This window comes from Pongo pygmaeus, chromosome 19, assembly GCF_028885625.2.
Source record: "Pongo pygmaeus isolate AG05252 chromosome 19, NHGRI_mPonPyg2-v2.0_pri, whole genome shotgun sequence".
In the NCBI taxonomy this organism is placed as follows: Eukaryota; Metazoa; Chordata; class Mammalia; order Primates; family Hominidae; genus Pongo; species Pongo pygmaeus.
In genome coordinates, this window is record NC_072392.2 from 18,484,277 (window position 1) to 18,511,049 (window position 26,773).

The 26,773-nt window shown below is 56.2% G+C and overlaps 1 protein-coding gene across 3 annotated transcripts in view; it reads right to left on the bottom strand.

The window, feature by feature from the left end:
* RAI1 (retinoic acid induced 1) overlaps positions 1-26,773 on the bottom strand; it is a 130,989-nt gene that overhangs the window by 67,430 nt on the left and 36,786 nt on the right. For 2 of the 3 annotated variants that reach the window (XM_054459191.2, XM_063656605.1), the window contains exon 2: positions 20,801-20,935. The exons of the other annotated variant lie outside the window; for it this stretch is intronic. The gene's annotated coding sequence lies outside the window, so the exon portion shown is untranslated. The remainder of the gene's footprint in view (positions 1-20,800; positions 20,936-26,773) is intronic. 3 annotated transcript variants of the gene reach the window in all.

Genomic DNA, 26,773 nt, shown 5'->3' on the forward strand with positions numbered 1-26,773 from the left:
GGTTTCCCCTCCATTCTCTTTTAGCTCCCCTCCCTGCCCTGAGCCTGCCTGCTCTCCTACTGCCCAGCCAGGGGCTGCAGAGTGGATCCGGGCCCCATGCAGCCTAAAAGATGTCCTTGGCCCTCCTATGCCTCATGCCAGTTCCTGACCCTGGAGGGGATCCATGGCAGCCAAGGGGCTAGTAAAAATTCAGATTCCCAGGCCACTTCCAAGGACTGAGATTAAGTCAGGTCCTAGGACAGGAGCAGTGCCCGTGCCCATGCCCAACCTACCAAATCCTGGGCTGCTCCCACATTTGCCAGCTGAGCTTCAGAGACCTGGCGCCTGCCCACTGGGGTCAGGAGGCAGCCCCAGAGAAACCACATGTGTGGGGTCTGCCACCCACATGTCCTAGCGTTTCCAGTGGCATACACCAGTCTGAAGGAGGCTGGATACCAGCAGTGATGGGCTGCTGTGGGCAGGGGCAGCGACTGGGCTCCCGGACGCTGCCGCTCGGGGGCCTCCACACCCCTCCGGAACTGTGTGTTCCTGCGCCCTGGGGGCCTGGCATATAGTATGGCACAAGCAATGCTTAGGATGTGGAACCAAGCATAGAACTGGGTACAGATTCCTCCCAAATCACAAAGGCTACCATTTATCAAGTGCCTGCCCATGGTGAGTGTTCTGCCTTCAGGATCTTGTTTAAAACTGGGGCTGGGGTGTGAGCCCATTGGGAGGCACTCTGGGAGGCCAAGGCAAGAGGATCACATGAACCCAGGAGTTGGAGACCAGCCTGGGCAACATAGTGAGACCCCACCTCTACCAAAAAATTAAATAAAAATTAGCCGGGTGTGTTGGCATGTGACTGTAGTCCCAACTACTCGGGAGGCTAAGGTGGAAGGATAGTTTGAGCCTAGGAGGTTGAGGCTACAGTGAGCTGTGATCATGTCACTGCACTCCAGCCTGGGCTGCAGAGCGAGACCCTGTCTCAAAAATCAATAAATCAGGGACTGGAATGGAGTTGTAATAGCAAAAATGTTTTCCTACATTCACCCCACAGAGACTTACATAAATACCTGGTTCCTGTTCCCAGGTTGGAGAGCAGGCAGGGACACTCTGCAGCCCAGGGAGGTCTGAACCACATCCAGATCTCACTGGGGACAGGGATGGCCGAGGGGCCCCACAGGGTTGTAGAACAGTACGTGTGCAAGGACCTCCAAACCAGATAAGAAATGCAGGGGATTCCCAGAGCCTGGAGGAAGGTCTAAAGGACCTTCTAAAGGTGCCCACCCTTGGCTCTGGGGGACTCAGATGTGGGACAGCATGGACATGAACTTCCGACTTCACGCACTTCTGTCTCTCTCTCTCTTTTAAAACAATGAGTGCATATTATTTATTAAAAGCAGAGGGGATATTATTTTTGGCAAAGTTTCCAGTGAATTCAGTGCCAGAGCTTAGGGAGAGTGGGGTTGGTTGGAGGTTAGTCGTTCCAGATAGATAGTTTCAGACTCTGGAGAACATTCATTCCTTTATTCATTCATTCATTCATTCAAACCAAGATCTGACCCTCTGAGCAACTTGCCTGCTACCTCAGGCCTCGGCAGTAAGAATTCCTTCATTCATTCCACAAATATTCATTAAGTGTCTATTGTGCGTCTTGGGAGCCTCTGCCAGCCCTGTCTGTGGTGAGCCTGGAACCATGATCAGAGGAACCATGATCAGAGGCTGGGCTGGGAGTGGACAGGCAAGCAGGGCAAAGCCATGTGGCACTGCCTGGCATCTGCTGTGGGCCCTGACATCCCTGCCCCTTGACTCCTGAATATCATCACCCGTGGCCACAGAAGCCCACCTCCCACCCCAGAGCCGGCAGGCACCCAAGACGGGAATTATGGTCTCCACAAGAGACACTGACATGAAGCTGGTTACTGCCTTTTCAGCAAACGTAATTCCTTTTTATTAGAAAATTAAAGGGTAGGACCAGCTTGCCAAAAGCCAAAAGAGCTGAAATGTGCTTTCCTAAGATACGCAGCGTCTGATAAAACGGATTTACCCATCTCCCTCCTGTTTTATCACCATCTCCCTCACCCAGTCTCTCCTCCATTCATTCCCCTTCCACTGGCACCAAAGCAACGGCCGTGAGCTTGGCCCTGGCCGACAGGCCCAGCACCCTGGATGTGGGGAGTGTGCTTTTGTTTCCTTCACGCTGAGCCCCACTCCCGGGCTTTAAGCCTTTTTAGAACCACCTCGGGGATTCTCTTGCTTTCCTGAGACGCAAAGGCTGCCTGTGGCCTCTGCTAAGCTGAGGGTGTCAGGAGGGGAAAGGCAGGAACAATAAAGGATTGAGCTCCCGGAGAAACAAGCTCATCCATCTGGAGACCCAGGAGCAGGCGGTTCCAGACAGAGCCGGCTGAGGGAGGCGGCCAGGGCAGAGAGCCGAGGACGAGTCCCGCACTGCCACACAAAAAGCAACTATTCAAAACCACCCAGGGAGTTCTCTCTTATTGAAAAGTCCTTGATTCTTCCCTTTCTGTGGCAGAACTCATGAACAAGGGCCCCGTCTTATTAATGGGGTGATGGAGGGGCCCGGGAGGGAGGGTCCCCCTGCTCAGGAAGGTGGCCGAGCCCGCCCTGCGAGTCATTAGGAGCTGGTAACTAAGGTAACTCCAGAATCGGATTTTCTTCCCACTAATCTCTCTTTTTCTCTTTTCCTTTCTCTCTCTTTTTTTCTCTGCTGGTCAGATGCTACCTTCCTGGTTTAGAGGGGACTTAGGAGGGTGGTGGGGAGAGACGGAAAAGAAAGGCGTGCGTGTACGTGTGCGCTTAAGTGTGTGAGTGTGAGCGTGCATGTGTGCGTGCGCACATGAGTGTGTGTGTGTGTGTGCGCGTGTGCTGAATACTAACATGGTCACCACACTCCGGATGCTCTGACGGCGGGCGGGGGTGGTGTCTCGGCTCAGGTATGTGTGCCCCTGCCCTCTCCCCACACGTCCTCACCCACCCCTCCCACCCGCCCACGGCCTCCCTGTTCAAGGGCAAAGCCATTCCCTCACTCCCTCCTTGAGTAACAAAAGACGAGATTGAGTTTCCTTTCACCTGCTCTGAGGAAGTATCTGCTTTGGCAGGTCTAGCAGAGCCTGCTTTGTTCTGGCGAAAACCAAAACGGGATCTGTCCTGGGGCCTGCTGGGGTGGGCAACAGGGTGGGGGTCAATACAAAAATCAATATAAAAAAACAGCATTGTCCCCCAGGCTCCTGCTGCCTGGACCTCCCTCCCTGAAAGCTGAAGTCCAGGGAGGTGCAGCCAAGTCAGCTTTGCTCTGAGAAGACAGGTTCAAACCCCAGCCAGGCCACCTGATGGCCACGTGGCCTGGGGCAAATTCGTTCACTCTCTGAGCTGGTTTTCTTGCCCTACACAGCAACCTTATAGAAGTGCCTGTATCTATTCGAAGCCCCCAGCACGGCATCAGGCCTCTTTCCCACCTGGTCCTCTTTAGGGCTCAGAGCAGATGAACCACTTCCACCAAGGTGGGTGGGGAGCAAAGAAGAGATGGGTGACCCCCAACTCTCCAGAGGTGGCTGTGTTGGGGTTCCAGCCTTCCAGGTAGTGTTTCCGAGGAAGAGGAACACCACCAGCCCCTGGGACGTAAGGGTTCTCTGGATGACAGAGGAGGAGCTAGGGACCCCTGGCCAGGGTCCTCCCCAAAGGAGGCCTGGACCACCAGCACAGCTTGGGGCAGGCAGGACCCCTAGAGGCTGCATAGCTCCTTTCCCCCTGAGCACAGAGAAGTCCAAGGGTCTCCCAAGGCCCTAGCTGGGCACTAAGCCCAGAGCCCCAGGCACAGGGCTTACCCCATGCGGGTGAACACCCGCTTCAATGGACGCTGATGTCTGATCCCCAGCTATCTCCACTTTGGAAGGGCTCAGCCTGGCCTGTGATTCCCTCAGGGTGGGGCTGCGGCATCTGGAGGCTTCCATCCCCCCTCCCAGTGGGGAGAGGGAGCTGCCACGCGGTGAGTCATGTCAGCTCGGCAGCTCTACGTGCTTGGGGGAAGGGCCGAGCACCGCTGCCCTCCATCTGGGCCCAAGGCGACAAGGTCAGCCCCCGTGGCCCACTGGCCGGCTGGACTGGTGCCTAGGACCCACCTCAGGTGGCCTCTGGGTAGCTCCCACTGCTCCAGGACCACTCTCACCACCCCACACCACCACCAACACAGGGAGACTGAGCCTGCTCAGAGTGGAGTGGTGGCGTAAGGCCTCAAAATCCCCAAGGAGTGGAGGTAGGGATGGGGTCTGTGGGGCAGCCAGAGGTCAGGGGAAGCAGGCAGGTGCTGGAATGTGTAGTGGGGATGCAGTGTCTGGAGCTGAGACAGAGCAAAGCTTTCCTAGTTCTGGAAGGCAGGAGGGGCCACAGCCCCAGTAAGCAGCAGGCATCCCAGGCCCTATGGCCACAGGCTCCCTGACCCCTGGCTGCCAGATTCTCTCTCTGCACCCTTATCCCTCCCCATCTCTCCCTGCTCTGCCCTCTTCTTTCTCTCCCTCCCAGTCAGGGCTGCTAAGCAAATGGACTGCAAATGGGATTGTGCATTTTCATTTGCACCCACCTTCGCTTCCCCAGCTCCTGGGGGCTGGCTTGTTCCATCCTGTCCAGCCATCTCTGTCTTCCCCTCCTTGGAGGGCAGCCATAGCCACACCTCCACCAAGAATAGGCTGTGAGCTTCTAGATGCCAGGGGTCAGGTGAGCTAGTCAGGGCCTTGCAGAGCTTGGCTCCTATCTCCACGGTTTTCAAGAGAGCTTTTACTGGGCACGTGGCTGCCCCAGTGTGTGAGCAATATGCACAGAGGAGGCGTCCTCACTCCCGTTCTTCACTTTCAATTGCCTCTGTCTCCCTTGTCATACAACTTGTCTTCCCCAGGGGTGGAGGAGGCCCTGGGCAGGCTGTTCCCACTGATAGAAATTTCCTGGGTGCCAGGAAAACACACCTCAGAAATAACACTGATGACAGCTGCTGTCCTTCCCCAGGATACTACGGGCAGCATGCTGGGCTGTCTGGGTAAGGCTGGGGCCCGTGTATTTATAAAAACAGGGAGGACAGCCCATACTTGCAGCACTGAGCCCTTTGAAGGTAATGCAGGCCTGAAGACTCCTACCAAGCCAACCCATTCCCCAGATGGAGATGACTGAGACCCAGAAGGGCCCACAAGTAGACTCTCTGGCCCTCTGCAGCCCGTCAGGGTCCGGTGAGTACAGCAGCTTCCTGCGTGGCGCCTGGGTTGCCTGAGTCCAGACACACACAGCTGCAAGCTGGCAGTTGCTACGTTTACCCCAGCACCTCAGAGCCACCTTGAGAAGCTCACATAGGGGTGAGCCCCAGGCTCATTTCAAGCCCATGGCTTCTCCCAGTTTCCTGCTGGTCCCTGGAGTCCTCTGCCCCCGCCTTCACCCGCAGACAGGCCAGGCCCAAGGCCGTGTGGGGCAGCAGGGACCACCCAGGTGGCGGAGGCTCCTCCCAGCCTGACCGCAGCAGCCGGGAAAACAGGCTCCTCAGCTGCACCCTCCTGCCCACCCCACCCGGCCCCGCCAGGCCAGCCGCCTCACCCAGCCCTGAACCAGGAACTGGGCCTGCCGCCAGCCAGCCCGCCCCACTCGCACTGCAGCCCCTCACCCACCCCAGCCCACCCCTCAGCACCCGCCAGATGTGGGAGGAGGCAGTAGTCTCCTGGTACTCACTCCCTCATGCTACCCTAGCCTAGATCAACCCCCTCACCTTCCTCTGTCAGGGGTCAGGGGGAGAGGCCCAACCTTCCCATGGCAGCTGCCATACTGGCCTGAGCCCATGGCCCCCTTGACCCTGCCTCCTTGACCAGCAGCTGTCCACCTCACGCCCACCACCAGCATGTGAAGCCACTTGCCCCATGGGATGGCACTGCCTCCCTCCTTCTGGGGCCAGGGTGGGGGGCGCCCCCTCCCCCCATCAGGGGCAGGGTCTCTGTGCCTGCCTTACACTTCTGAGGCTGGATCACTGAGGCTGAAATTTCAATTAAGGAAGAGAAATAATTACTCCGGGGTTCCAGGCCTGCTCAAGTGGTGACAGGCCTCAATATCTGCTTCTCTGGAGTAGGCAGAGGTGGCTGGGGACCCCCGCCCTGAAATCAGGCTGAGCCCGAGAAGGGCCCTGGACCCTTGCCCATGTTCAGCCTTGTAGCCCCCCTCCATCTGTCTGCTGCAATAAGGCCAGCCTCAGGTATCCCCACGGTAGGGAGATATGGGGCAGGGAACTGGGGGAAAGATGCAGGCTTCTGGCAGAGGGGGCTGGGGAGCAAGCCTCAGCTGGCTTGACAAAATTGAATTAAATTAAATTTAACCATTCAGTCACTGCCAATCCCTATGGTGAGCCTAGAGGCTGCCAGGACCCCACCAGAAGCAGGTAGGGACCCCAAGAGTAAGAGTGGGCAGCTCTGGCCTCCTTCCGGTAGGATTCTAGCACAGGCCAGGGGTTGGGGGGGTGGTGGCAAAGGCTGCATTCTGGAAAGGTTCCTCAGAAGCCCGCTCTGCAGCTCAGCAGGAGTGAGTCTGGGCAAGACCCTCCCTCCGGCCATATGTAAAACAAGGACCACAGGTGGGGTCTCTGGGCCCCTGAGACCCTCCCCTATTGCCTCCTCAAGTGGCCTTGAAACAGCCAGGCTGAGCTATGACCCCCTCATCTTCAGAAAACTCCTTCCCTAGAAATGTCCCATCCTCAATCCAAAAAAGTCCCTTCTCTGAGAATGACCTGTTTCTTCCCCAGAAATGCTTCATTTTAACCCAGAAATTCCCCAGCTCCAAAATGTTCCATTTCTAGAAATGCTCCATCTTATCTCCAGAAATATTCCCCCTCATCTTCAAATGTAATCCATCTCCAGAAATGCCAGTGGTCTACTGAGGCTCCACCCTAACTCCAAGAATGTTCCACTTCCAGAAATGCCACATCCCATCTCCAGAGATGTTGCATCTCAGCTCCAAAAATACCTCATCTTCAGAAGTGCCCTATTTTATTTCCAGAAATACTCCAGCATCATCTTCAAAAACACACCACTTTCAGAAGTATTCTAGTTTCTCTCTAGAAAGATTCCATTTCCAGAAATGTTCCATCTCTAGCAATGCTTGGAATCCAGAAAAGCCTCATCTTTACTCCTCAAAAATGCCCTCTCCCATCTCCAGAAATGCTCTCATTTCATCTTCAGAAATGCCCCTCCTCCAGAAATGCTTTTCATCTCTTCTCTAGAAACGTCCTCATCCTGTCTCCAGAAACACCATGTCTCATTTCTAAAAACATTCCATATCTGGAAATGTTCCAGCTCATATCTGGAAGTGTGCATGGCATCTCCAGAAAGGTCTCTCCATCTGGTCCAGATGCTGCAGAAACACAAAGATCCACTTCCTTCTATATCTCCTACAGAGAAGCTAAGCAGTGACTGGGCCTCCTCCCCGCCTGTTCCTCTGTTCCTTGGGACCTCTCAGCCATCTGCTGGGCCTGCTCTTATCCCAGAGCAAGGACAAAGTCAAGAGCAGTGCTGGCAGGTGCCAAGGTCTCTGGGAGGGAGAGCATGAATGGTCAGGGTTTGGAATGACTGAGAGCCTCCCAGGTCTGACCTGGGGGCAGGGGCCATGAGAGGAGCCTCAGGTGGGAAAGAATGAACCAGGACAGAGGTGGTGGGGGTCTCAGCACAGCTCCCTCCAGACACGTTCTAGCCACAAACACCTCCACTGGCCCAACTGCACATACAGTTCACAGTCAATACCCACACAGCCCAGAAATGTCCCCCCATCCTCGAGGGCCATGCACAATGCATACTCACAACATGGATATCCACACTCAACCCTTGAAGCCCCACCCACGCAAGTACACACACCATACACAGATGCACACACATAACACAGATACACAAACAAGTCCACTGTCACACATCACACACCACACACACAATCACAGTCCCCTACATTCCTCAGGCCTTTTGTGAGCCAAGTTCAGGGGACACCTAGGGGCAGAAGCCCTGTCAGTCCCTCCAACCAGGCTGGGTTGGCAAGATAGGGCCACCTCAGAACTGCCGTCAGGAGATACACAGCCCTAGGCACTTTGCGCTTAGAAGGTACCACAAAAGAGAGGAAGGCACAGGTTGGGCATCTGCTTGCACACCTACCCACCTAAGATGGGGCACTCACTACCTCCTGGAGCAGCCCAGGCCACTTCTAAATCACTTCTGAATGACAGGAAGTGTGTCTCTGGGCTGGGCATGGTGGCTCACGCCTGTAATCCCAGCACTTTGGGAGGCTGAGGCAGGTGGATCACTTGAGGTCAGGAGTTTGAGACCAGCCTGACCAACATGGTGAAACCCCGACTCTACTAAAAATATTAAAAAAATTAGCCGGGCGTGGTGGCGCATGCCTGTAGTCCCAGCTACTTGGGTGGCTGAGGCAGGAGAATCACTTGAACCCAGGAGGTGGAGATTGCAGTGAGCCAAGATCGTGCCACTGCACTCCAGCCTGGGTAACAAGAGCGAAACCCCATCTCAAAAGAAAAAACAAAACAAAACAAAACAAAAGGCTGGGCGTTGTGGCTCACATCTATAATCCTAGGACTTTGGGAGGCCGAGGCGGGTGGATCACCTGAGGTCAGGAGTTCAAGACCAGCCTGACCAACATGGTGAAACCCCATCTCTACTAAAAATACAAAATATTAGCTGGGCGTGGTGGTGGGAGCCTGTAATCCCAGCTACTCGGGAGGCTGAGGCAGGACAATTGCTTGAACCCGGGAGGCAGAGGTTGCAGTGAGCTGAGATCACGCCATTGCACTCCAGCTTAGGCGACAGAGCAAGACTCCGTCTCAAAAAAAAAAAAAAGAAAGTTTCTCTTTGGATGAAACTGAAACCTTTCTATGTCACCTCTGTCCACACAAGCAAGTCCTGCTCTCTGGAGGTGCAAAGCCCATGTCCTGTTGAGATTTCAAACAGATTCTCTCCTCCCTGCCCCATGTCAGGCGGGAAAGGAGAGGGGGATGGCTGTTCTTGGGGAATGGGGCCTGGAAATAGCTTTGTGGAGGGTGAGCTGGCGTCGCAAGCTGGTGTCAGAACACACAGATATGCACACACTTAGATGTACAAACATGCAGGCACAGACATGTGCCCCTGTGTGTGTCCAAGGAGCTCACACGCAGACACGCAGGCAGGCATGTATTACACCTACACGTTCTGACCCACACATAGGAAAGCAGGTGTGGGCCCACTGGTCTGCACCAGGTCTGTCCCTGACACCTCTGCAGTGGAAGTTCTTGGAGCCTTCAGGTAGGTGGCAGGGAAAAGGGGCTCTGTCTCCATGACCCCCATTCCCAGCAGCCTTGGTTAGCTCTGGTCTGCTCCCACAGGAGGATAAGTACCATTTGTTAGGCCTTCCAATTTAGAATCAGCCACAATTAACTGGAACCTCCTTAACATCCCCCCAACTTTTTATTTTTTTGAGACAAGGTCTCGCTCTGTCACCCAGGCTGGAGTGAAGTGGTACAATCTTGGCTCACGGCAGCCTTGACCTCCCGGGCTCAGGTGTCCCTCCCACCTTAGCTTCTGGAGTAGCTGGGACCACAGGCACCCACCACCACCTGGCTAAATTAAAAAAAAAAAATTGTAGAGAGAGGGTCTCGCTATGCCAAGCCCCTTTTTTGGTCGTTGGGGGCTAAAGGCAGGCGTGAACAGCACTTGAACATGCCCTTCAGTTTGCCTTCTATGTGGACCCCTTTGTCTGATACCTTCCAACTAGCCAGTGCTTGACTAGAAACAAGGCTTCCACGTCTGCCCTCACGCATCCTCCTCAATCCCTCCCCCTGTCCCGGATGCTCATTTTCTCTCTGCCTAGACCTCCCTCCTCTAGGAACCAAGATCCTCATCCAAAAACGTGAGAAAAATAAACCAAGCAGTGGAAGACGAATCAGAACGTACACGTGGTCCCAGGGCCCAAGATGGCCAGACCTTTGCATTGGGTGGTGAGGGAGCCCCGGGTCTCCCAGCCCCCAGGAGCAGCCAGGTCTTCTGCAGAGGCTTCTGCATTGGTATTCTCTGTCCCTCACAGCCCAAATTACACTGGCTCTCCTGGGACCCTTTTATCGCACGTTGTCACTTCAGCAAAAGGTTATGTACGAGAACATGGAAATCCCTCCCGCATATTAACTAAAGGAGCATTTTAAAAAATGCACCAGAGAAAGAAGCCCACCTAAGAGCCAACTTTTCCAGTGTCTTAGAGAGAACGAGCACTGGACTGGGAGTCAGGAGTCGGAATTCTTGTCAGGGTCCTGCCCTTACTGGGACCTGGGGCATGCCATGTCACTTCCCTGAGATCCAGTGTTCTCATCTGCTGAAAATGAGAATAAAAGCACCCACAATGGTGCTATATCAGGGATGCTGTGAGGGTCATCTGAATGCCTGGAATGAATGAATCATCTTATAGAACAAGCAGAATCTGATTGGTGTTAGCATTCAGGCATTGCCAACCAAGTACTTAACAGGCAAGGAGAACATGGTATTATTCCCCAAGCGTTCTGCGTCCTTTCACACCTCCTTATCTTTCCTCACGCAGTGCCCCGCACCTGGTGCACCCTTTCTTTTTCTTTCTGGCCTGGAGAATTCTCAGAAAACACTAAGACCCAGTTTGGAATCAGTTTCTCAGTTTTGACATTTACTAGATGAGCTTCAAAGATATAATCTGCCTCGGATCAGGGAAAGCCAGGATGCCAGGGCAGGAACCCAGGTCTAAGCAGGGTGGCAAGCTCCAGAGTGCCAGGGCCCAGCTGGCACATGAGTGGGAACTACAGGGAACCAGGTGACTCAGAAGGTGGCAGCCTCGTGGCAGCTCTGCCAATAGTGCCCTGTGGGTGTGTGGCCCTGCAATGCCGACCTGATTTTTTTTTCAGGGAAGCAAAATGTAGAATTTTTATGTGAAATCCAATGTTATTTTTAAAAGCCTGGGCTGGCCAAACAGCGCCCACCTGGGGGCATTGCCAGAGGACAACCTCTGGCCTGTGTGCTCAAGCCCTGACCTCTCTGTGGAAGAGATGGTAGAGGAGGTGGCAGGCTCTGCACGGGGCATGGGAGAGTGAGGGTCTTCCAGGCAGGGCCAAGGGGACAGGGAGGAGCAACAAGCTGGGCAGCAGCACTGCACGAAGCAGGTTTAACTGGTGAGGAGAAGGCTGACTGCCAGACAGCAGTAGCCTCTGGACCTTGGTGTGCTCTTCTGTCAAATGGGGATGATAATAGAGCCCAGCTCCGGCAGGTGATGAGAGGAGTGTGCCAGGAGCTCCTGGCATGAGAACAGGCTCAGTTGGGACCTGTAGGATGAATGAGGGAGGAAGAGATTCTTAAAGAAGCCTGCAAACCCCAGAAGAACACAAGCCCTTTATAGAGGAGATACCCAAGGAAGGACGTCACCTGCCTGGCATCACACAACAGGTGACTAAGTGAACGGCAGATCCAGTCACCACAGTGTGACCCTTGATCCCATCCCCCTCCCCCAGACAGAAGGCCACAAACATGGGGAGTGTCCTGAGGGGTACTAAGGTCTTCCCTGCCCCAACCTGTTCCTACTTCAGGCCTGTGGCCTGCCCGGGACTCTGCCATCAGACAGCCTCTGTCTGAGTTAAGCAGTGCCTTCTTCTCAGTAAGGAGGCCAACACTCCCAACACAGCCCAGGGTTCAGCCGCAGGCTCACTTCTTACCAGCCATGGGCCTTAAACCACAGTTGCCAGACCTTTCCAAGCCTCAGTTTCTTCATCTGTAAAATGGGGATGGCAGGAACCTTTCACTGGCAAGGAGGGTCTGAAGACTGGAAACAGCAAAGTGCCCAGGGCTGGGCACCTAGGAGGCCTCACCAAGAGGAAGCTCTGAACACGATGGTTCCAGGTATCATTCTTATCCCCACCACCACCACCTCCCCAGCGATCCTCCTCCAGCCTGCGCCAAGGCTCTGGGCACTGTTCCTCCCTCTCTGTGCTGAGCTTTCTTTCAGGGAATTATAATCTGCTGAGCTTTAATTATCAGTCCCCCAGGACCATCACCTACTTCTCAATCGAGACTGAACAGTCCCTCCCAGCGCTCAGCTCACAGGGGATGCAGGGCTAGGCCGAGCTGCTCTGGGCTTAGGCAAGAGCTTGGGGAGATGGTCAGGTCCCTGCTTCCCTCTAGACCAGCATTCCAGGCCTGCACAGCAGCTCCAGGAGGAGGGAAGCTGCTCTCATCCAGCCCACACCCCAGAGGACTCAGGAGTTCTCAGGGAGGAAACTGAGGCCCCACCTGGGTCCTCTTCTGATCCTCTTGAGCCTCTCCTCATTGTCCCTGTGTGTTCCCACTGCCAAGACTTTGCTCCAGCCGTGCTCACTGCCCAGAGCACCCGTCTTTTTCCACTGCCTTCAAGATAAAACCCTTCAAGCAGTCAAGGCCCAGACTCCTTTTTGGCCTCAGTCCCTGCCTCCGCCTCCCCAATCCCACCTGCTCGCCACCCACATCCCCAGGCCTCTGGCATGCTGTGTCCTGCAGCCAACACCCTTCCTTCTGCCGCAAAATGCTTCCCCTTGGAGACCCAGCCCCTGTCCCTTTGGGTGCCTTCGCCAGGGCATCTGGGCCAGAACCTTGGGGCCATCAGCAGACACTGTGGAAGGACTGAAGGGAATGAAACACAGCCTGTAAATGAGGCATGAATCAGATGTGCAGGACAGGCCTGGCCGCTGGGCACCCCAAGTGCAGGGTCAGGCTGACCTGGTTCAGGCTGGTCCCGATACCCTATGTGTATGGCCCCTCTGCTCCCACGTCCTCTCCTCTAGGAGGGCTACCAAGGGCTGGGTGGGTATGAGAAGCATACCAGGCTGGCACCATGCCTGGCGCTCTGGCAGTTCCCAGCTCCTGCAGAGCCTGCCTCCTTGGGCATCACCTGCCCTGCTGCCTAGAAAGGGCTCTCTCTCGGCCACTCAGGGACTCTAGCCCAAGGTCCCAGGCTGCGAGTGGGCCCGAAGTAAGGCCCCTGTGGCTGGGACACCCATAGAAGAGTGGCACCGGCAAAGCTTCTCTGCCTCTCTGCCCCGTGCCACCCTTGGAAAGGCCTACTCCAGCCTACCCTCCTGGGCCAACAAAGTCTCATCTTGTGCCTCGGTCCCCCAGTCTGGTGACAGCACCTCATATGACACCCCAGGCCTTGGCAGGGCCTCACTGGCCTAGACTTGGGCAGAGGAGCTCCCCTCTGGGAGCCCCAGCTTTGCCATCCCTGCCCCACTTGTATTGCAGGATGGTCATAGTGATCACTGGGCAGCAGCAATGAAGCCAGGAGGCTGCACTAGTGGCCCCAGGTCTAAATCTGGTTGTAGGGGCGCTGCTGAATTAGGTGACAACATGTACAGACCAGGAAGTATCATGTCAACATCTGAATCCTGTTCCTGAGACAGTGGGCAACAGGCGCCATGGGCTGCATCCCCATGGGCTGCCCTGGCAGAGCCGAGCTACCGCGCCCCATGAGGGCCAGGCAGCCACCACAACCCCATCAGCACTGCCTGCTGGCCCTGTGGGGCCTAGGGGTGGGTGGCCTCTGCATTATGCAAACATGTGTTCATCTTCTGATCACTCCTCCAAGTAACATGTTTGCATTTTAATCAGGGCCTTCCATGCTCTGACCTCGGCAGTGACTAACGGAAGCATTTCAGGCCCTCGGAAGGGCAGGAAGGGGATATTTAGCAGGAAGGCAGATACCAACATCACAAAAACTGTTCTCCTGAAAAGTGGCATCTTGCAGGGATGACCCAGCGCAGGCAGGGTCTCTCTGCCTGCTTCAGTGCAAAAGGCTTTTTGTGGAATGAGTGAACATCTGCCTGCCTCTCTCCCAGTTCTGCCTTGGGGAACAGGTGGATGCTGACTTCCTGTTCTGCCCGCCCCTCTGATGCCTCATGATACTGTTTCTGGCTTCTGCTAAGATGTGGGACCAGGTTCAGCAAATCTCACTAGGACCTACCCCAGCAGAAACATCTCTCCCTTCTCCCACTCTACCTTTGCTAACATAGCCTCAGGTGGGTCCAATGAGCATCTTTGCCCCCTAGAGGCTCATGCTGAGATGACAGTCACTTGAGCCCCAGAGTGTCTCCTAGAAAGCACTGAAATGTGACAGTGTGTGTCCCTCCCCAGAAGCCAGCAAACCCAAGGCATGTGGCAACACACAAGTGCCCTGAACGGATGGACAGGTGCACAAATGCACAAATGGGGCTCTGTGTGCATTCCAGGGCTGCCAGGCACTTGAACAAACTTGACCTGGTTTTCCTTACTCTCTTGTCAGTCCTCTCCGGAAAAAGCTATGATCCCCATCATACAAAGGGGAAACTGAGGCTCAAAGAAGCAGAAAAAGCCCCCGCTCATGGCCAGCGATCTCATTTGCTTCTGGGTGTGGCCAAGCCACAGTGGGTCTCCTCCTCTTGGAGAAGCTGGGCTCAGGGAACACAGAGGTGGCACATGGGTGGGTGGGAGTGGGCAGAGGTATGGCAGCAGGCAGGTCCCACAAATGCTGAGATCTGCCACGCTTGTGAACCCCGCAACACCTGATGCTGGGGTGGAGGTGGAGGGTCGCCTGGTTTATTGTTACTACTACTCCTTTCTACCACCGTAGTCCTTACAAGGCTTACAGCATAACCAGGCAAGGCCCATCGTGACCAGGCCCAGACTCCTTCCAGAAAAGACGTGGCACAGGTACCCAGCAGTGTGGATACAGTGTCTTGAGCCTCACGGGGCACCTGTGGCTGGTCTGCTGCGGAACCATGAGCCGGTGTTGGGGAGGAGCGAGGTGGGGAGAGGCAGGCCTTGCCCAGGTTGGCAGAGGTGACCTGAGTCAGCCCAGGGCTGCTCCAGGCTAGTGAGTCATCCCGCTCCCCACGTGAATGGACATCGCAGCTCCCCAGCCCTGTGCTGCTTGGACCTCAGAAAGGAACCACCTCAGGGGTGCCATGGAGAAGGTCTTGTCATGGTAGGCCCCAGCATCCCAGGGGTCCTGCAGAGGTAGGGGCTCATGGTGGGAATCTGGGGGCAGCTAGGAGCTATGAAGGGCATCTGCGCCTTGGGGTCAGAGGACTGGGTCCAATCTGGGGTTCCCAACTCCTGGCTGCATGACCTCAAGCACGTCACTTCTCTGTAAAACTGGAACCACAAGCGCTGACTTGCAGGATCTGTGCAAACAACAAGCTCAGTGCCTGGCATATGAGTGGAGATCCATGGGGCTGGGTGGCTGCCACCCACTCCTGGGATCTCAGAGACCACCACCGGAAGAGTCCCTAAAATTCAAAGGAGAAGCTCCAATCAGACTTGGGCACGTGCCCCTAAACACCTTCCCACTTGACTCCCCCAGCCTGTGCTCCCCTCCGTGGGCTGTGGCTCCACCTGGCTGTGCCCTGCCATTGGACCCTACCCCATTTTGCATCCTCTGCTCTCAGCCTCTTCCTCTCCCTGGCTGGGGGATGTGAGCAGGAATGGCTCAATCAGGATATAATCGTTTTTAATTAACGTGCGGATCATTTCACAGCCTGATCTCCTTGGAGACCAGAGGGAAGACGGTCTTTTAAGATTTTCTTTTGCCTCCCTCAACCCCACCCCTCCCTGTCGAAGGCCTTCCCCCACTTTGCCCACCCAGCCACAACCTTGAAGCAGCACAAAAGCCTGATGCCTGGATCCCTCCTGGGGCCATTAGGAGGAAACAGTGTGCTCACACACAGACATGCACACACATGCACGCGCGCGCACACACACGACTGAGCTTGGGGGCACCCTCCCTTATCCCCAGAAATGCACAAATAGGATCAGAGACTGACACCACAGAGGGGACACACACAGGGACGGACACACACACACACAGAGGCACGCATGCACAACACATGCCCAAGCTGGAAGGCACACAAACCCCTTAAGAAATACACAAGCAGGATCGGAGGCACACAAATGTGCACACATACACAAACACACCACAAAAAGAGAGGCACCCTGGGTACCCTGGGCACAGGCACACCACACACACAGACATGCACAAACAGACGTGCACACACAGATGCACATGTCCATGGGGGCACATCCAAGCACAGAGACACACCGCAGAAATGTCCAAATGCTCACACTCACAGCAGGTTTCTCTCAACCTGGATGGTTGGTGTGCTGCAGGGAAGGGGGCAGAAAGTCCCTGTCCTCTGATGGGGAATCAGAGCCACAATTACCCTGTCCCCCACAAGCACCCCTAAGCCTCTCCCCTGGGGTGCCCTGCCACCTGCCCCATGAGGGACCTACTGAAATAGAGAAGTCACCACCCCTAGGCCTTGTCTCCTTGACACCCACATGGCCAGAGCTTCCCACCTCTGGCCCCCAAACAGCTGTTCCACCAGGCCCTGCACAGCCCACCTGGATGGCCAGCTAGACACCCCCACTGGGAGAAATGCCACCCAGCCACTTCCCCGGGTGCCCCCTGAGACCCTCAAGAAGATGAGGGGGCTTTCTCTCTTTTTCTTCATTTCACTTACATCTTTTTTTCTCTTTTCCTCGTTTATCCTCCCCCCATCTTCTTCCTTCCAACTCCCTTCCCACTTTTCTAATCCCTTGCTTTCTCTCCTACTGTCTGCTTCCACTCCTTCTTCCCTCTCTCTCCTTCCCTTCTCCCCAGGGGGTCTCCTGGTGCTTCCACTCCTTCTTCCCCCTCTCTCTCCTTCCCTTCTCCCCAGGGGGTCTCCTGGTGCTTCCACTCCTTCTTCCCTCTCTCTCCTTCCCTTCTCCCCAGGGGGTCTCCTGGTGCTTCCACTCCTTCTTCCCCCTCTCTCCTTCCCTTCTCCCCAGGGGGTCTCCTGGTGCTTCCACTCCTTCTTCCCCCTCTCTCCTTCCCTTCTCCCCAGGGGGTCTCCTGGTGCTTCCACTCCTTCTTCCCCCTCTCTCCTTCCCTTCTCCCCAGGGGGTCTCCTGGTGCTTCCACTCCTTCTTCTCCCTCTCTCCTTCCCTTCTCCCCAGGGGGTCTCCTGGTGCTTCCACTCCTTCTTCCCCCTCTCTCCTTCCCTTCTCCCCAGGGGGTCTCCTGGTGCTTCCACTCCTTCTTCCCCCTCTTTCTCCTTCCCTTCTCCCCAGGGGGTCTCCTGGGGTGAATCTCGGGCCAGAGAGAGATTTCAAGGTGCACCCCATCCCCCACACCACTCCTTCACACCTCATATCTGTGCCAACACCTGCCTCTGCTCCTGAACAGATCCAACGTTAGGTCTCTGACAAGTAAACTGAGGCATGGGGCAGGGACGCAACCACTAGGGTCCCCAGAGACCTACAGTCCCACCCCCTCACTGCATCTGCTTTGGATCCTCAGCTTTTTGTCTGGAGAATGGGATGGCAAAGAGGAAGGGGAGCTGTGGTGGGTAGGTGGGGTGGGCAACAGGGAGCCTGTAGTTGCCAGATCCTGTGAACACACCCAGTCGGGGGTGGCCCAGGAGGGCCGAGACGCCTGTCTGGGGCTCCAGCTGGTGGCACCAGGGGTAAGCTTGGGGTCTCAGTACCCCCGTCTGTGAAATGGGGAGGGTCGGCCTTAAAGACCTCAGGAATCTTTTCAGATGCGAAAACCAACATGGCAAATCAGTAGCTGGGTCTTCGCTGCTGCATAGCCCAGCAACTGCTGTGTGACCTTGGGACTCGCTTCCCCTCTCTGGGCTCTGGCTTCTTCTTCTGTCAAAGGAGGGAGGTCAGATAGGTGATTCATTGCCAAGGCTCTTTTCGGCTCTGATGGAAGGTTCTAGATTGTGGGGAAGGAAAAAGTGTCCCATTTATCCAGGGAAAACTAGAGAAGCCGTTTCTCCCACTGCAGGCAGTCGGAGCCTTCGGCATCAGCAGCGGCATTTTGAGCAAATCATTTTAAATATCAAGAAAAGCTCTCTATATAAAATATATCCACTACATCATTCATCAGGAACATCCAGAATGTTGGACAAAAGGGGAATATTAAGTAAATTATGGTACATCCACTTGATTGGAAAAGCCTGAAGACATTAACCATGGTGTTTATGAAGCATTGGTTACAAAACAGGAAAAGGCTCACATTATGCCGGCAAAGCAAGCAGGATATACATCTGAATATAGAGAATGACGACAAAGTCTTTAAAAAACAAACCAACCACCGAGTCGAAAAGGACTGGGAAGAACTACATCAAAATACTAACATTGTCAGAGCCCTCTAAGACTGTCAATAACCTTCTTTTTCTTTTTTTTTTTTTTCAGCTTTTCTGTGAATGCTATTTTACAATATATATTTCAAAAAGGTTTAAAAAAAACCACAAGGGCTAGATGCTTCCAATTGAGAAACTTTCCCTTTTCATTCATTCATCACTGATTCATTCACTCTGTTTAGCTGGACAAATACAGGACACTGTGAGTGTCTGCTGTGTGCTAGGCCCTGGGGGCTCTAAGGAAGATAGGAAGAAAAAGGTTCTTGAAAACAGAAACTCGAGGTCTGGGGAAGGGAAGGCAGCCCCACAAATAAGGGGGTTGTGCCATGGGGCATGAGCAGCAGTGAATCCCTGCTGGTTTCAGTCCTGCCTCCCAGAGCCTCACCCAGGCCTCCCTCACCCACTAGGGTCTCATGGTCCAACCTATGGGTCAGATACCCACCCTTAATGGCCAGGCCTGCAGCCGAGTGGATGTGTGGGAAGGGTGGGGAGCAGGGCAAAGGCCTGCTCAGGAGCCTGGGCAAAGGGTAGAAGGGCCTCTCCCTTCCCTCTACCCCAGACCCATGGCGACTTCCCTTCCAGTTTCCGATGGCCCTGGCTTGTAACCCCTCTTCCCTCCGGGCCACAAGGCCACTGCCTTGCTGCCTGACCCTCTCTGGGCTCTGATTTCCGCCTCCCACAAGGTCCCTGAACAAGGCACCACCCAGCCAAGTCCTGTCGGGCTTTGAAGGGGTAGTCCAGGGTCTAGAATCTGCTAGCTTCAGTCAGCCAGTGTCATGCTGTTAGCATGTCAGAGGGTCCAACAATGTTTCCCTGCTGTGTGGGGGCTGACAAATTTCTGGGGGAGGGTTAACTCTTTCTATTCCTGGACCAAGAGACAGAACAGTCTGAACACAGTCTAGCTGCCCCCCTCCCTCTCAAAAGGTGCCTCCCCTCTCCCCCAGGAATTCTCTTTTTAAGTAGAGAGAGGAATTGCCTTCCCCTGCCTGGGTTGCCAGCTTCGTGTCTCTGGACCTGGCTCTCTACCCCAGGAAGAAAAAGGGGAGGGGGCACCTTGATAGCCTGCCTGCTTGCCTGGGAATCCAATTAAGGCTGATTTCCACGGGCTCTCCACTCCCCCAACGCCAGTCCAGCTAGCCCTTCGCTCTTCCACCTCTCCCCTTCCTCTGCATCCCCTGATGGAGCAAAAGAATCTGGGGGCTTCTGCGTGCCGGGAAGCCTCTGACCCCAGTGGTCCCCCCTTGGATTGAGTCCCCGCCTCAGAACTGCGGTCCCCAGAAATTTTCTGGGCTAGCATTCCCTTCCCATGGCCTCAATGGGAAAGGAGAAGTTCCCACCACTCTCCTCCTCCTTCATCCTCCCCTCCTCCCGGCCCTGAGGGAGGGGGCGAGGCGTCCGGATCTCCGGGTCACCGGAGCAGCGTCTGCTGAGGATCGCAGGAGACAAACACTTCGTCACACAAGCACAGCACCCTCGGGATCACCTCTTTCAGCCCGCATTGTACCAGAGGGGAGGAGGCTGAGGTTGGAGGGGCCCTCGACGTGCCTGAAGTCACCAGCCAATCACCAAACCCAAGAGGGGCTGCCATCCACGACCCCTGGCCGCGAACCCAAGCCCGCCGCCTTCGCCGCGCCCACCCCCCAGCCCCCTCCCTGCCCCAGCGCCATCCCAAGTCGACGTCTCTAACCAAAACAAGCCCCTCCCCCAGGAGCCCCCTCCCCCTGCCCGAGGCCCAGGGTCAGCAACCCCAGGAGGGACCTCCTCCCCACCCCACTCCCCCACGGCAGAGGTGCGAGATTTCATTGTCAGCCTGGCCACTCGACCGCGCGTGAGACTGGGGCGCAGGGCAGGGGGGCCACTGGGCAGGCTCTCGTGCGAGGAGTGGGGAGGGGTCTCCAGGGGAAGTGTTTGAAGCCGCTCCTGCAGCTCTGTCCAGATCCGGAAGCCGCCGGCGAAGGGAGGAAGGCGGGGGTGGGGAGAGCGCGACCTTAAGCGCTGGCGGGCGGCGAGGAGGGGCCGCAGCGGCCCGAGGAAGCGCCCGGAGGCGTCAGGGGCGCCGAGTCCCCAGGGAGGCCGCGCTCCCGGGAAGTTTCCCACCGGTTGCCCGGAGCAGGATCGCCCTCCCCGGTCCGACCAGCTTCGGGGCGCAGATTGCGAACTTGAACAAAACTCCTTCCTTCTCTGGCATCTCTCGCCTCCCCATCCACGGCCACCAGCCCCGCCATCTCAGCCCCATGCCTTCCGCCAATACCACAGTCGTCAAGACCGCTCACCAATGCTTTGTGGAGAAAAGGGGAGGGGGGAATCCCCAGCACAACCAAACTGCGGCCAAAAGCAGCCAAAAAAAAAAAAAAAAAAAAGGAAAGAAAGAAATTCCTTCTTCTGAGACCGATTCCCTCAACCAGCGTGGAAAACCCCCTAACAGGCAAATCCGCAACTCCAGCCAAGATCCTGGCGCCGCGGGAGGGGTGTCCGCGGCCGGCGGCGACCCCAGCCTGCAGCCCCGGGCTCGGGGCAGGTCTGCGCGCGGCGGCGGGCCGGGGGCTCGGGGAGCCCTGGCGCCCACAGCGGCCCGCCGAAGACACAAAGCTCCGCCGCCAACAATACCTGCGGGCTCCTCCTGGGTCTCCCGGGCGCCGGCGCTGCGCGTCTCGCCGTTTCCCTTTCCCCTGCCGTCTCTCTCCTCCTCTCGCGCACGCTCTGCCTCTCGCCTCTTCCAGAACGCGGTGGCCAGACGAGATCCTTGGGAGAAACAAATGTGAGCGCTCGCACGATCCCTTTCTCTCGCCAGCCGCTCGCAGCGGCCCCAGGCTCGCTCCTTTCCCTCGCGCTCCCGCGCGCGCCGCGCCTCTCGCGCCCCGCGCCTCTCGCGCCCCGCGTTTCCTTCTTAGCAGCCCCTGCGAGCGCCCTCAGTAGCCATTATTCACAGGCCGCCGGGGGACAGGAGGTAATTAGAGACGGCCCCGTGGCCGCATCCACTCGGTAAGCGCGGTGCTGGCGCGGGGCGCGCGCGGGGAGGGGCGCGCGACGAGGGGGCTTGGCTGCGCGCAGCCCGCGCCCCAGACGCGGGGGAAGGGAGGAGGAGGAGGGGGCAGGGAAGGAGGAGGCGGGCGGGGGAGCGAGTGATGAGCTCGGAAAGGGAGCGGGAGGAGGGGGCGCCGGGGAGACGCTCCCTTGGCTCTCACCGCGGGGCCTCGGGGTCACCGGCGGCGAGGCTCCGACGCGCTTAGGGACGGGGGGTGTGAGTGTAAGAGTGTGCGCGCGCGCGCGGGCGTGTGTATGTCAAAGATAGAGGAGGGGAGGGAGGGAACGCTTTAATATTTTTCCAGTGACTTACGAGCCTGCGGGTGAGGTCTTGGCTGTGCGTTTAGGTCCGTGTGTGTATCAATGTGGCTGTGTATTTCTGGTCTGTCCTACGAGTGAATGTCACGGGGCTTGGGGGGTGTCTGGATACAAGCTAGTGAATGTGTTTCTGGGTCTCAGCTTGACTGAATGATGCGGCGCTGCGTGGGGTTGTGTCTGTGCGATTGTTTATAGGGGGGTTGTGTGACTCCGTGAGGTACTGCGTGGGTGGGATTGCGCCTGTGTGCGGTTGTGTGTATATGGGATTGTGCCTGCGTGGGGCTGAGTGTCCGGAAGGCAGTTGTGTGGCCATGTGGGCCTGTTTGCGAGTGGGCTTGTGGGTGTGTGGGGCCGTGGGGCTGCGCATGTAGGGGCAGTGCGCCTGTGCGGGGCTTTGGGTTAACGAAAAGGGCTGTGGTGGGTATCTGCAGGCAGTTGCGTGTGTGGCTGGATCTGCGTGGGGTCTGAGGCCTGGCGGGTGGGGGTCAGTCCTCCTGGCGTCGGGGATTGCACCGCGGCAGAAGAGCCGCTTAAGGCGCGAACAGGCAGCGCCGGGGTCGCGGCGCAGCGCGACGTGTAGTAGCGGTGGGGCGTAGAGAGAAGGCGGAGAAGAGGGGGGCCTTCATCGCGCGCCTCCCCTCGCCGCATCAGAGACGCAGCTTGGAGATCCTGCCACTTGCCGGCCCCGCGGTCCTAGAAGCACAGGGTTTGGGGGACCCTCCCCAGCTGGGGGAGACGCCTACTGGCCGGGAAGGCAGCGAGAACTGAGACTCGATGATTCTGGGGCAGCACAGAAGCACGCGGCAAGGACCGCCAGGAGAGGTGGGTCGCGGCCCGGAGGCAGCCGAGAACTAGGCCGAGACAAAGAAGAGCGGGACCGGGGACCCTGGGGCCAAACCGCGCCTCTAGGTTTCCCGGCGGCCGAGGGGAGCGCGCTCAAGGGCCGGCGCCTGGAGCCTGGCAGAGGTGGCGCGGGCCCCTCTTCGCTGTAGTCCCAGCAGCCGCTCCAGAGCCCTGGGGGCACGTAATTACGCGCCCCAGGGCAGGGCCGCGGTGAGGGGGGTTCTGAGTGCGGCTGGCGGCGCCGAGCCCGGGGGCTGTGATTGAGCGCTCAGCTGGCCCGCCCCTCTCCCGGCCGCTCACCGCCCACGCATTCATTCATTCATCCATCCATCCGTCACTGCATCCACCCACCTTTCTATCCATCCATCTACCGGATTTACTGCACCAGGGGTCACACAGATGTGTCAGCCCTGGCTCGTCCCACCACTTTCTCCAGCTGGCCAGTGAGTCTGTCTCATTCTTCTCGGCCTCCACCTCCACTTCCTCCTACTCAGGCCCCTCTGCTCTGGCAGGAGCACACCGACCACCTGTCACACTTGGGTTTTGCTGCTCAGTGACATCCCAATCTCCCCTCTCCACCTACTAAACCCCCACCCTGCCCATACTAAAGTCTCTATACATCCTACACCCAACCCTGCCCATCATTACATGCCAGGTGGGCCTCGGGCACCTTTTTTCTGGCATTCCCTGAAGCCTGGTAGCAGCCCTCCCTACCAGAAATGAATCCCTAAGGTCCTGGGCAGCCCCACCCCACTCTGGGCTCCCCGTATTTAAAATGTCAGGCTGTTTAGTCTCTGTCTTCAATATCTGTCTTGGGGACCAGGGTCGCTCAACCCTGAGGCTGCTGGGTGAACCAGGAGATGTGCATTGTGTATACCATTAAGGTGGCAATGGAAAAACTCAAATGCCCACTGGGGATCACCAACCTGGCTGGAATGTCTTCCCTCCCCTCCTCAGTTTGAGTGATGAGGAGGAGAAAAGTCCCCCAGGTGGCTGATGACAGCCGACACAATCAGGTCCCCACCAACTCCTGCCCTCAGTCCCAGCCTGTTGCCCCACTCACCACATTGCCCCTTGCAGTTCCTGAATTCAGCAGGCACACTCTCACCTTAGGACCTTTGCACTTGTTGATCCATCTGCCTGGAATGCTGTTCCCCACCTTCTAATATACCACGTAATTTACATATTTATGTTATCTGGTAGGTATTTTTGTCTGTTTGTTCCTTGGTGTATCTTCCGTATTTGGAATGGTTCCTTGTGTACATTCCATAAGCACTTGTTCAATGAATGAGTGAGTGAATACATGGAAGAATGAAGTTAAACCAAGCCCTCCTCCCATGAGCCTGACCAAGCCCAAGTTTTCTCTTCTTTGAGCCAACAGTTCCCCTGGATAAAATGGGGGTGGGGTGGAGGATGGAGAACATCAGGGCCAGGACATGTCCGAAGACTCACCTGAGGTCGCTCAGTGAGTACCCTTCACAGATTCCAGGTCGCTCAGTGAGTACCCTTCACAGGTTCCAGATTCTGGGGATGGGTATAGAGGGATGGGATGGTAGTGGGTGGCTTGTCTCAAAAAAGGGCAGAGCCTGTCATTTGTTCCAGGGGCCTCTCTTGTTCCCGGGCTCCCTGGGGACTCCCTGGAGCTCCTGGGGCAGTGGTACGGAGGGGTCTTGATTCAGCAGGGCTGCCATTCACATCTGCCAGAGGGTGATGGAAACCCTGACCTGGCCAGGGCCCTTCCACAAGTGGTATCATGGAGAGTCACAAGACAGTACCCCAAGGTCAGGATCTGACCATCCCCTAGAGGAGAAACCCAGGCTGAGAGCCTGCAAAGAACTTGCCAAGACCACAGCAACACAATCGGATCCCATCTGACTCTCAATTTCAAGATTCCTTGCTCACCTCCACCAAGCACAGTGCATGGCGTGTGGCAGTGCAGCAGAATGGAGTGGCAACCTCACAATTCAAACCTAAGTGTGCATGGACCCCAAAGCCTTGCTTACTCCATCAGACCCTACTGGCAGGATTCCATGGGATCATGGTGCCAGCAACCAGCACCCAGCACCCACAAATGTTGCTGGAACACCAGCAGAGGAGGCTCCCTGGCTGGCAGGCTTCCTGCTCCCTAGGTTCTGATTTCACCTTTCACTAAGAGTCTGCCCCAGGGGAATCAGGATCCTCCCTCCTCGCTGGGATGGTAGGGGTGCTGACAGGTTTTAAAGGGCCCAGTCATTCCTGGTGAGGTGGGGCTGTGTTCTGGAGAACCTAGGTCTGGACAGGTCAGCCCTTTTGTTTGCCAAGCACTATCTCAATAGCTGCTTTCATGCAAGTGTGTGTCCAGACGCCATTCCAGAGCTAAATAGTAAACAGGAGCTGTTGACCAGAGAGGCAGGGTGGGTAGAGGGCTGGGGACTCTAAGCAGGGTCCTAGGGAATGCAGGCAATGGAGCCAGCCAAGGACAAGGCTCGCTGACAGGCCACCAGGGACACCCAGGCGGAAACAAGGGACGGGGAGGCCCATCAGGCCAGGCTGGTACACTAAGACCCAGAAGTCACATTCAAGCTCAGCCCTGGTCTGGTAAGCCTCACGCTGGAAGCCTGCAGGCCTGAGGTCAGATGTGGGCCAGGTTTTAACATCTATTCCACATGTTTATTGAGTAGTGGGGCAGCAACTTCAAATCTCTATGTATCTCCCCCCTCCCCATCAGTCAGCCTCATTTCAGAGACTGGATCACTGAGGTCCAGGAAATGCACTTGCTCCCAGTCACGTAACTTGAAGGTGGCAGAAGTATGCATCCATTGGCTTGGTACATATTTACTGAGCACCTACTAGATGCCAGGCTCCATTCTATGTGTTGAGGATTCAGAGCAAGGAATGAGACAAAGCTTTCATTCTAGTCTTGACAGACAAGAAACAGAATGAATAAGTAAATGATGTAGTATGTTACCTTAGGTGAAGCGTGCTATGGAAAAATAAATAAAGCCAAGGAAGTGGGCTGGGAGCATCTGCAGGGGCTGTTTTTCTACACTGAGTGGTCAGAGCTCATACTTAAGAGCATTTGAGAACACGCTTGACACACGAAGGTAGTGAGGCATGCAGCTGTCTGGGGGCAAAGCTGTGCAGGCAGAAGGAAGAACAAGTGCAAAGGCCCTGAGGCAGCAGCCAGCCTGGGATTTTCGAGGAATGGCCAAGAGGCTAGTGTGGCTTGAGGGGAGTGAGCGGAAAGAGATGTAGGCAGAGAGGATGGGGGGCCACACCTACAGGGGCTTGCACACACACCATTGTAGGGACTTTGGCTCTTAGACTGAACGAGATGAGGCGCTTCTGCAGTGTTTTGAGCAGGGATGGGACATGCTCTCCCTTGGGTGGTCACAGTTTCTCCCTGTGAAGAGGGCAGATGTGGGGCCAGGGCAGGAGCACAGAAGCCTGCATCCTGCACTAGTCCAGGTGGGCAATGATGAGGCCTGGCCAGGGTGGGGCTGATGAGAAGGGGTCAGATTTTGGATTTATTATGAAGGCAGGGTTAGCAGGATTCGCTGATGTATCTTGCCTGAGCAACTTGCAAGGATGGATGCAGCTGCTGGGATCTGCCATTCATGCTAGTGGGGCTGGTGGGAGAGCAAATGCCTCAGGAAGGAATCCTGCCCCTCCTCAGCCTCCACTGTGCCTGCTCCAACACATTAATGCCCTTCATGCCAATGTGGTAGCTTAGAAAACTGCTGAAGAGGCCCCATTTTTAATGACTGTACCAGGAGCTGTGCCCTGTCTGAGTCAGCAGGGGGTCATCTACCCCAGTCACCTTCCCAGTTTCCCAGCCTTAATATCCCCTTTTTATGAGCATGTTGACCCAGGTCTGCAGCTGCCAGCCCTCCTGCCCCCATGGATCCGGTTTTGTCTCCCAGACCAACTGCCCACAAATATCTCCTTTGGTATACGTTTATGGAACCCACCATGTTCCAGGCGTTGTTCAGGGCACTGTGGGACAGCAGGGAACAGAACAGGCATCCCTGCCCGTGTGGGGCTGGCATGGTCCTTCAACAACTACAGCCCTGTTCCCTTTTCTCCCCATCAAAACCCTCTAATGCCAAGCACTTCCTGAGCAAGCTGGGGCTACCATGTGAAACTGAGAGCAAAACACTCGAGAAAATGCTTTTCTTTGAAAGCAAAGAGCTTGATATTTTAGCTGATGGGGGTGGAGAGCATCGGGAGTATAGAGATCCAAGTTCTCTTACATTTTTGGAACATTTTCAAATGTTCCAAACATTTGAATGTCCCCTCAGTGTCCCCACTCCCGATTCCAGGATGGAGGCTGATCTGGCCCACCCACCCCGACCCATGCAGGTTCTGGCTGGAGTGGCGGCAGAAGGCTTGCCTTGGTGGCCACCTCCCCACCAC